The sequence below is a fragment of the Camelina sativa genome, chromosome 3 (assembly GCF_030686135.1).
Source record: "Camelina sativa cultivar CO46 ecotype springtype chromosome 3, ASM3068613v1".
In the NCBI taxonomy this organism is placed as follows: Eukaryota; Viridiplantae; Streptophyta; class Magnoliopsida; order Brassicales; family Brassicaceae; genus Camelina; species Camelina sativa.
Window position 1 is genome coordinate 5,556,604 of NC_141882.1, and position 12,005 is coordinate 5,568,608.

Genomic DNA, 12,005 nt, shown 5'->3' on the forward strand with positions numbered 1-12,005 from the left:
CCACTTCGATGCTCTGCTGTTTCATGGTTTCCTTAGTTTCCTTTGTTAGCTCTGTCTTCCCCTTTTATTTTCTCCTTTTGAGTCGTTACCAGTTCTCGACCTTTAACCCAGATCCAGACGAAGAAGGCTTGCCCTCGCTCTCATACCGAAGGATGTGGAGTCCGGCGGATCCCATCCTCTTTTACCCTCGCCCAACCCTACCGTCGACGTCTTCAAAGTCCCTGCACCCCCAATTCTCTCGAACCGGATTGTGCTCCGCCTCTGAAGAACCCTGTTCCGCAACATCATCTGAACCTCCCCAGGGGACGTCGGAATCGTTGACTGGCGGGGAATCTTTCAGCTATGCGACTTGCCTCCGCTATTGGACTCTCGCTATAGAGACATGTCACCCTGAGAGCTTCGCAGACTCATGGCCACACCCACCAGAGAAGCAGAACTTCTTCCCATCTCCGGTTAGCCGTTGCACGAACCAACTCTCCTGGCCATCCTCATTATCCACTGGATTTCTGTGGATGAGTTTTGGACCCAAACTCGGCTTGTTGGCTTCCCAAATGGTCTTGCAAAACCTCCAAATGTCCAGGTTCTCTCATTCTAACCCTTTGTTCTCCTATAGATTGTTACTAGTTTGCTTGGATATCCTCGGTGTTCGAAGACTGCATCAGAGAATCCGTGTAGCTAGTCTGTCTTGGATGTACAAGGGGTATGTTAGAACCATAGCTACTGCTCAACTTATGACATTGTCTATTGGCCCCCAAATCTGGAGTTATCACGTCTCTCCTATTTCCCAGCAATCATACCCTCCTCTGAAGCTCAGGCCGTTTATTTATGTCCTTGTGTTGTGTTGATTGCAAACTTTGTGTGGAACCCTTGATCACCATTTCCATGGCAGAGAGGACCCACCTGTTCTAGCACGATATTACATCACTTCTTTGCACCTGCGTTTAGCTTCATTGATGAACTCTCTAACACCCAATGTCTTGCAACCAACCTCTCCTCCGAAGCTCAAGTCTGCTCTTTATTCACCAGTGTTTTACTGACTACTAACTTTGTGTAGAATTCTTGATCACCATCTCCATGGCAGAGAGGACCTACCTGTTATGTTACGGTTTTACACTTATTTCTTGCAAATCCTGAAGATAGCTTCTATCCTGAACTCTAATGCTCCAAAGGTCGTGAAGTTTCATGGCATGCTAGTTCTGAATTCAAGTTATCGAGGCTGTGGTTATGGTCGAATTCTCTCTACCAATAACCACCCCTCGATGATTCTAGCGACTTACTTCAGGCTCTACCTTGTTAAGCAACCAACCACCAGCACCTCCATCACCATACGGGCTATCGGCCCCCAAATCACTGCCATGGTTATGATCCTGCTAGTGTATATCACTTCAGTGTGTTCTTTGGCACTGACTCTTCTACCTACGGCACTGTGTCTTTTAACCGTGACCTTCCTGTCATTTCTCGAGACCCTCGAAGATGTCCGATCCTGCAACCATGATCTCACATGTCTCCAAGTGCTCTTTAGTACTAGTTTCATAGTCCTCATGGAGTCTCGCTTGATCTCTACCTTACTCTTGTTTATCTTTATGGCTTTGGAGAAAGCTTTTATCTGTATTTGTATTTGTCTTAATTCTGTGATACTTTATTCCCTCTTTTGTAATGCTTCTGTTTGAATGAATAGAATCATTGTTTGTCCAAAAAAAAAAAAAAAAAGACTATAGACCCCAATTAACACAAGTAGAAGACAAGAGACCCCAAGATCCATCTCTCCGTCCCTCTATATACAGATATGTCAATCAAATACATAAAATAGATTTTAAAAGTTATCATATTATAAATATTTTAAGAAAAAAAACAATCAGTACTTTCATATGCTTTTCAATATTACAATGTTTGATCGAAGAACGAATTAGAAAAGTTTGTAGAGTCACATGGGATAATGATTATCATTTAGAAATCAGAAGTACACTAATATATATTGCAATAAAATTTTAAAATATTATAAACCCTAATTGGAGAAAAAACATAATTTATAGATATATAATTCTATACTACTAAAAAGAAATATCATTCTAACTAACAACATTATGAATCATTTTCCCTAAAACATGGAAGCAAAGTAGCAAACAACAATTAAATAAAACCCTAATTTCAAGTAAAACCATTAATCAACAGTCCAAACACCTGGTTATGTATTTTATCCAGCTTCCACTCCAACAGTCAACGGCTTCTATTTTATTTGAATGTTGACCGCCAAATGCATCAGTAAATAGCAACTTCGTCCATCAACATAACTCCAATCACACGCACCTACATTATTCCTATCTTCAAAAACGAACTTATGTAATCCATCCCATAGTATTCGCATCCTATGTGTTGGAGTGTTTGTATTTATTGCCAGAGAGATAGAGAGAGAGAGAGTATAGATTCTCAAACAGGTTTAATCTAATATGTTAGTTCATTGTCCAAAAGAAATTTACCTAAAAAGAGACAAATGGGAACACAGATAAGATGTGATTTGATAAATCAGACATGAAAATATTACGAGTGGGGCCAAACATTTTGTAGTGACGCCTCATGGCCGGCGCACCAATTCACCGAGACACAACTTAAACATTTACTAACATGCTTACATGCTTTCATATTCTATACCACAATTGAGTTCATTGAGAAGAAAAACATTAAAGTAACAAACTGAAATTGGTGCGATACTTTCCATTGACTTTAAAAGACTTCAGCAAACTATAATTTGACCCTAGCCGACGATTAAGTGTTCTTTTCATTATTCGTGAATTCAGCGGTAATTTGTTAGTGACATGTAGATTATAAATTTAACGGTCTAATTTTTTACCGCTGAAAATTTCAGTGTTTAGTATTGTGGACATCGTATGAGTTTTTATATATATATATGCTGTTGTTCGAATGAATGTCTGATTGTTGAATTTTCAATATTGTAGTTTATTCTATATATCGTGATTTTACTTGCATAGGAAAATGAAACTTTAATTATAAATGCAACCTTTATTAATATCCAAACAAAAGAAAACTTCCACAAAGCTCTGCCTTTTGTAAATTGGAATGTGGAGTTGGAAAATGTTGCATCAAACAGGGAGCAAACCTTATTGCTCGAAGCGTTACTGAGGATATGAGGAGCCGGTCATATGTTGAGGCAGGACCTCCATGATGGTTGGAGGGGGTTTTGAGAGAGGAGAGAGGTTTGTCTTTTGTTTGAGGGTGCAATGTTTTAAGTAATGGTAGTAACAAAGGGTTAAAGATGATAGTTTTTGGGTTCTTTCCTTTACTTGTTAGGCTAACCCATTTTTGTAGATCTTGCAACCGGAGTGTTGTTTAAGGTTGGTAGGGCAGTATGATATGAGCAAACAGGGTAGATCAGACATTCAATGTATGTAAACTATCGGTATCAAATGTTGAAATAATATAATTACAGATGACAAAAAAAAAAAAAAAAACTCTCCGGGCTTATAGAAGGCAAAAAACAATTTCATTACTGGTTGATCATATATTCATTTAGAGATTTGTTCGTAGCAGAGTCGAGAAAAAAAAAAATGTGCCGTCGACATTATGAGATTAAAAAAAAAATTGTGATAGGACAGCACAATAAGGGACTGTGTTGAGCACGCGTCACCGGATAATTTCTCTACTTTTATATGAGAAAAGGTAACAAAAATTTCATGTTTGTTTTGAATAGCTTTCAAGTTTCAATTATAACACCATTTAGAGATAGATTGAGAATAGCCTATGACCCTATGGTACAATTTGATTATTGAAGTGTACCCATTCCGCAAATAACACTATGACGACTGTCTCCACTTTCCCCCACTTCACTACAAAGCAGCCCCATCTTTACATATAGTTTCCGTTAAATATTTGATTGGGCTAAAGAGGATAAGCCTGTCTTTTTTTTTTTTTGTTCTCGTCATGCTAAAAACTTGTGTTCTGTGTTGATCTAGACCCATCTTCGTTGTCTGCCTCAAATATCACTCTAGAAGATGTCACTAAGCCTAGAGAAAAAAAAGTAATCGCTAAAGATCACTATGTTTTTATTTGTTTGGAAAAGATTTGATATCAATTTTCAACTGTTTCGATTCGGTCACACCGAATCAAGTAGTCTAACTTATTTCTCTTCTTTATTTTTTTGGTCTTAGTCGTCATAGTTTATTCAATAATCATATTTTAGACACAGCAACCTCGATCGTATTTATATTGTAAGTGTTACCATGATTATTAACTATGACTAATTAAAAATTAAAAAGTTTTACGTCGTCATAATTTTCTTTTCTTACAATACAAAAGTTCAACTTTTTTTGGGGCAACCATACAAAAGTTTAACTAAAATGTGAAAGTTTTATAAACTAATAAAGACCTTAGTGTACGGCACCTCATCTAGTTGATGGTTAACTTCTAATCGTAATTAATCTTCTCAGCTTAAGCAATCAAAATAAAGATAGTGATCCACTCACACTTCCGCCACTAATTAATTTAACCAATTAATTAAGTGATTTATTTTGTTGGGGGATATATAAACCTATCCTATTAAACTACGTAAACCATTTTGCCAGTTCTATGCTGTGCTACTGTCGAAACGTGTCGTCCGCAGCGAATATGATTACATATTTCTGAGTGACAAATATTCGATTCAGTAACACATTAAACATTTAATTATATATATGGAGTTTAATCATATTATCATGCGATGAATGGTTTATGTATACATTATTAATTTGAAATAAAAAATAAAGTTTCTATTCAATTATATACGAAATTTACAGATATAATTATTAATATATATATGTTTTATAAAATATATTATACGGTTCAACTACAATTTATAATATATATATATATGTTATATATTATTTAATAGAAGGGTTATGAAAAAGAAGAAAGTTAAAATAAATATTACTAAATATTTTTGATTACAATATATTGCTGAAATTATTTAAACAGTATGTTACTATAATAATAAGACCATTACTTATAGCAAAGTCAACTATATATGGTATTTTCGTTAAATAGTTAAGATAAATTTTTTTTTTTCTTTTTTGGAAAATAAAAAACTTACAAGTAGTTTAGAAAAAAAATAAGATCTTACTTAATTATTTTGATAGATAATTTTATGTTCTCCTATATATTAATTTTATTGTCATCATCTAAAAATAATAGTTAACAAAAAAATATTTATATATATAATAAGTCAATTTTAAAATAATTTATTAAAACGATATCAGAAAACAAATATCTTATAATATAAGTTTAACCAGTTTTATAAAAAATCATTGAAAAGAAAACTGTGAAATTTAATAAATTTTTTTTATTTTCTATATATTGTCTCTATTTCTAATCATTTTAATATAAATAGTATAACTAACAATAAATTAATTTTTGAAATTATTATTTTCTGTTATATCGTAGGGTGTGATAAAGCAATTATGTTATGATACTATTATGTTTTTTTTAGTACATATGCATGTTTTAAAGACAATCAAACTGTAACTTATGAATTACTATTAAATACAAATTTGAGTTATGTCTTTAATACAATATATATGATTATTGAATATAATGTGAGTTTTTTATGTATTAGAAAATCTTTTATATTTGTAAATTAGTCTATCATAAATTAATTTGGTTTCAGTTTTTACTTTGAAATGTATGAAACCATTTTATAGTAATAGGACAATTAGTTACAGCAAAGTTAATTATATTTTGTATGTTCGTTAAATAATTAAGATGAATTAATTTATTTATAATTTGGTTTTTTTTTGGAAAAAAAACTAATAAGTGTTCTAAGAAAAAAATGTGTAAGACCTTACTTTGATAGATAAATTATGTTGTCTTACATATTAATTTTATTTTCATCTATAAAAGTAATAGTTAACAACAAATAATTTTATAATATGATAAGTTAATTTTAAAACAATTTATTGATGCGATATCACAAAACAAATATCTTACACTCTAAGTCTAACTAATATTTTTAAATAAAATTCATGAAAATAAAAGTGTGTCAAATTTAATAGAAATATGTTTTTCTTCTATAAATTGTCTCTATTTCTAATTTTTAAACATAAATAGTATAATTAACAATAAATTAGTTTTGAAACTATTGTTTTCTGTTATTTCATGGGGAGATAAAACAATTATGATATGATACCATTTTTTTTTAGTACATATGTTTTAAAAACAGTCAAACTGTAACTTATAGAATACTATTAAATACAAATTTGAGTTGTGTCTTTAATACATTATATATGATTATTGAATATAATGTGACATATATATATATATTAGAAAATCTTCTATATTTTTAAATTAGTCTATCATAAATTAATTTGGTTTCAGTTTTTACTTTAAAAGTATGAAACCATTTTCTATTCTTATTTTATTTTAATTTGTTTATATTTTTTAGTTGGGTTGATCAGTATTTTTTTTATAAGTTTTATGGTGTATGATTTCATTATGAAATATATTAGATGCTAAAACTAAAAAATAGAAAGAATATATTTTTTGTAACAATGTTGAAAAAAATTCAAAAAAAACAAATTATACAACAATTATCTTTTTTTTAACAAACTATACACTACATAAGATACAAATAGAATAAAGTCAAATAAAAAAATAGAATGTTAAATTTAAAATTAACCGTCACAAAAGTAGAGTCACATTATTAGGCAAAGTTAGAAAAAATCTTTCTCTTATTATACTCCCTTTGTCTCATAAAAGATTGATGTTTTGGAATATTTTTTTTGTCCCACAAAGATTGATGTTTTGTAAATTTCAAGAAGTAATCATCGAAAATATTTAAAATTTTGAGTTGTTATTAGTTTAAAATTAAATAATATCTCTTTAGTCAAATAAAAAATATATTTAAATTTAATATTCATTGTTTTCTTAAAATAGATAAAAAATTTTAAACATGATTTTAGAGTGACTATAAAATAATAATAGGTCACGGTCAAGTCATGTGTGTGTTACCTAGGTTATACTGTAACCAGAGAAGTGCAATGATACCGTAACGTGTCTCTATCCGTCCGTATTTTATATAATCAAGGACTTTGGCTTTTACCTTTGTTCAGGTTTATATATATATATATATACCTTGAATGTAATGCGACCTTTACTTTAATAATCTCCATTAGATAAATGATGTCCAAAGAAAATCTCCATTAGAGATATTAGTAGGTTTTTTAAAATAAGAAAATTACAAATTGATAACGAAATATACCACAAACATTGAATTCTACCGTTGAATAAATAAATAAATATAAATGCATCTCTCGTACTCAATTAAAAAACTTGATGAACAAAAGAGGATATATGCTTCTTAACCAAATTCATAGCTTAGTGATTTGTAATCGTGGCCGTGTACCTAAATCCATGTACGTGTAAAAGACGAAAAATAGTCTAGTTTTCTTTAACTAATAAAAATATAATTGCGATTAAAAACACTATGAGTTTTGACCAACCATTCATATACAGATTTTTTTTTTCTTTTTTTTTTTTTTGCGTAAAGAATATGTCTAATTTACTTAGATTTAGATTCATCATTCATCTAAGAAAGAGTTTGTATCAAATTATTGACGAAACTCATCTTCAGCCTACTTACTAGTTTTTTTCTTTTCTTATCGTACGTTATCTAACTGGCGGTATATTATTATCACATTGTTTTGTACTTTAAGATTTGATCATTGGAGTCGGTGTTTAGTTTAGCGAGAAGAGGCAGTATAATAGAGTGATGGAATTTGACTTGAAGAGGCAGATTATCCAAACCCATTACATATCAAACCACAAGTTTAATATATTAAATTATTGAAAGAATGGGAGAATAAAAAAGGCAAAAAAGATAATTAAATACGACAAAAAATTTCAACGAAGGATAGCCACATAATTTATCTCTGATGAGCCCCACGCACGAAGAAACCAATTGGTAAGCGACAAGAAAATGTAAAAATACATTAAACAAATTAGTGATCTTGGAGAAAAACAAATCGAGACAAGGATTTGTGTTTATTTTATTAAAATAAATAAATCATTGGCACCTTTGAACCTAACTGCTGCGAACTGGCGTCAGCAGATGTCAACATCAAAACGTTGGAAACTCCATTTTGAATTAGAAGATGTAATTATCATTTTTTATATATATTGTAAGGCTTTGTAGTTTTAAAATAAACCTTCGAAATGATAACAATTTGGGAGAAGTGGATTGGATCCAAAATTCTTTAATTGCCCCACTATTTTATGGAATAGCTCTATATCTTTGTGTCCCTTTGTAATAGTACTACTAGATAATTCTTTTGCGATGCTCGCAATATTAGTATGTGCATTAAGTAATTTTTTATATATATATACAACTTCCATCTTCTGATTTACATACTTTGATAGTTAAGAAAAACAAAATCTGATATTAACTTATGATCCGTAAGTTGTTGATCTATTTAACTCGTGAATCCATCATCATTATCAGTCTTCAAATATATATACAGAGCCTTTTTTTTTTTTTTTTTGCTAAAGCACGTTTCTAAGCTTAATTCGTAGATTACACGATCAAGCTGGATTGGTTCACAAATTATGATCATATTAACACCTTGAATTTTCAAATACCCTCTTTTCGAAAGAAGAATTGATTTAAAGGATCTAACAATAATAAAAGATACTTCTAATTTTTTTTTTTTTTTTTTGTTCAGAAAAAGATACTTCTAAATATGTTTTATTATATTATTCCCTTTACGAGACAAACCAACTTCACCACTGTAAGAGCCCGAATCGTTTCTCGATAACATTATGCTTAGGTCAAATCATGCCTCTCTATTTTTAGATGAAGACATACATATCCATTCATATTCTATGTTTACACATTTACACATTTACACATATGTACGAACATTTCTTGATTTATTTATATATTTTGGATTCCGTATATATATAAGAAAAACTTTATAATGTTCTTTTTCCGGCAGGAAATGAACTTTTGTGGGTTAAAAGACCTTTTAGGCTTTTATATTGTTCTTTACATATGCGATCTAATTCTAGATACCTCTCCTAATTTAATCAATGAGATATGTGGCTGATCCTTTTAGGTTGTTTAAAATTTTCTCTTAGGCTACTACGAATTCATATCCGCCACAAAAGAACAATACCTATAAGAATTCTGATAAATAGTCTGTACTAATTCTCTCTTCTTCTTTAGCATTTTTTTAATGTTTTTTTTTTTTTTTTAGTTTTGACTCAAAGAAAGTCTTCTTTACTTTTTCTTGCTTTTGATAAATAAATTTGTTTAAGTTTATAAACTTTAACATAAAATTAGTTGACAATGAAAGTTTAACCGATATGTTTTAACAAGAAGTTTAACATGTTTCTTGAGATAATAAGAGCACATTCCTTAGAGTCTCTAGTTTAGAGAAACTAAATGAAAAAAAATCAGAAGTTAAAAAAAAACGTTTTCTTAGGGAAACGTTGTGTCTTCAACATGGTGGCTTAGTGTTAATTGCTTAATGCTCTTAGATAACAAGGTGGACTAGTATTAATGCTCATAAAACCTTTATCTTTGACGGATCAATCCACCAAAGCCCACAACATATCTTAATACGTTTTTGGAAATTAGATTAGTATATGTTACGTTAATTACTCCTACTTCACTCCCATACACACTGACAAAGTAACAAGTCAACGTACATATTATTGTCATAATGACGGTCCAACATAGCTTTTAAACTCATTAAGTGAATTAACTAAAATGAAACTTACTTGACTTTTTTGTTCTTACCAAATTAGTTTAAAAATTCGAAGTTGACTACAAATAGTCAGCTTTTGCAGTAAGCTCTCCATCAAAATTTTATTGTTATTGCAAGGACTTAAAAAATCTATGGCGAGACTTACCTTTCATGTTGTATTCGCTCTTATTGCTGCATCTTGTAAGAATTACGTTGCACATACCACATAGCTTTGAAAATGTGAAATCCATTTTACACTTCTAGCAACATTTACTGATTTTTTTTTTAAATCTTTTTGGATGCAGATTTATTGTCGGTATCTGATGCGATGGTAAGAGAATCGCAAAAACCATGCATTTGTCCTTCCACAAATCCTTACTGCAACTGTGGCAATGATCTTCAAGTTCTCACTACTACGGTGATTGGTTCTAGCCCTGATATCAGACAGTGTGAGCGTTGCAACGACAACTCTTCTTGTAACGAAATTTGTCCGCCAACCTGCAAACACAAAGACTGTATATACAATCGAACATGTGATATGCATATATGTGAATGCTATATATGCTGATTGATGCAACTCCAGTGAATGTATAAATCGTTAAAGAAAAGATGTTGAGCTCATAAAGATAGAATAATGATTATATCTCATTATATTATTTTTGCTACGTTTATCACACATTCACACATCGCAAAATGATTTTTTTTTTTTTTTTTGGGCACCAGCAAAATGAATAAATCCTTGAAGCAAAGAGTCCATGAAACCTTAATTTGTATTATTATTTTTGCTACGTTTATCGAAACCTAATTAATGTGAGTCCAAAACTACACTCACGTGAATCTCAAAAGCATTTCTCAAGTCTACAAGTAGGGAAGCATTTCTTAATAGTTTTACAACTCCCAAATTGGTTGGTCCCTATCCCGCGGACACCCTCCTCCACATTTCGCCTCTATAGCTTGCAACTAGCACGCGAGATAATCATAATACATTAAGCCAATATTTCCAAGTCTTGGTGTCGAAGATAAAGAATGATATGCATTTTTTTCTTTTTTGGACTCATGGACCCGATAGTCCATTTCAAACCCCCAATAAAAGAAAACATGTCCAACTATAAATGACTTCGAGATATAGTTGTTTATTTACTTAGTTGCAAATATTATGAATAAATTGAAACAAATTACACAAAGAGTTGGTTGATGTCAACAAAAAAAAAATACACACATAGATTAGGTACTAATTTAGTAAATATTTTTTGAAAAATTGTAAATCCAATCCAATTAGTTTTTGCTAATTTGTTTAATGATATTTAATAAAATTATTGACACAGAAAAGCCCAATGAATTAATAGTTTAACGCGTATACATATATAGAGCTCATCAGCACAAACCAACAAATTATTCATGTATATAAGATTATTTAATTCATTTGACAATATGTTTTCAAAACTCCGAGACAAAAAATGAACAATCTTCGCGTTACCATTGTTGCCTTCTTGGCTTTTCTTGTCTTCAACGCGATTGGTATTTTGCTCCATTATACATTTGACACTTTGGTCATTGGCCGCTTTAACAAAAACTCGTTTTTTTTTCATTTGGTAGTTACGAATTCGTTGGAGGAATTCAAAGTGGACACTCTATCCAAATCCAAAGAATTCAAATGCAAATTGGACCAGGGTTTTTTACACCAGATTGCTGGTAGGCATTGTTCTTATCACGATTGCAAATGCGATCATGGAAATTAAAGTATAAATGCCATGGCTCTAAACCCCCCCCCCCCCCCCCCAATGATCCAACAACATCTTGAACTAAGCTTTCTCCTATATATTCATTTGTTTATAATGCAAACTAAACTAAATCGCTATGTTTTCAATTATAAAAGTAATAATGAAGATTATATATCAACCGTTTAATATATAAACTATATATATTGAATGACTCAATTTGTGGCCGAGATTAGAACATGATTTTGCTCGGAGATGTTGTGGTTCAACGATAGTTATGATTGTGAGGGCAAGGACATCCACTAAAACATAAATATTTTATTCTTCTTACATAAAAAAATATAATTATAGCGACTATAGTTTTAATAGTCAGCGAATAAGGCCCATTAAAATAAAAAATATATAGAACAGTGGCCATATAACATGTTTTTGGGTCTTCAAATTAGAACAAATTTTAGTCCAGTTCTATGACAACGTGACAGTCCGTGAATGATTGAGTTTTTTTGTAAAAGACACATTTTTTTATTTTTTCTATTGTTCGATTGAGAATATATGGAAA

At 30.9% G+C, this 12,005-nt stretch overlaps 1 pseudogene; it reads left to right on the forward strand.

The window, feature by feature from the left end:
* The first annotated feature begins 9,880 nt into the window (after window positions 1–9,880).
* LOC147946612 (defensin-like protein 268 pseudogene) lies at window positions 9,881–10,296 on the forward strand (annotated as a pseudogene).
* Window positions 10,297–12,005: the final 1,709 nt, after the last annotated feature.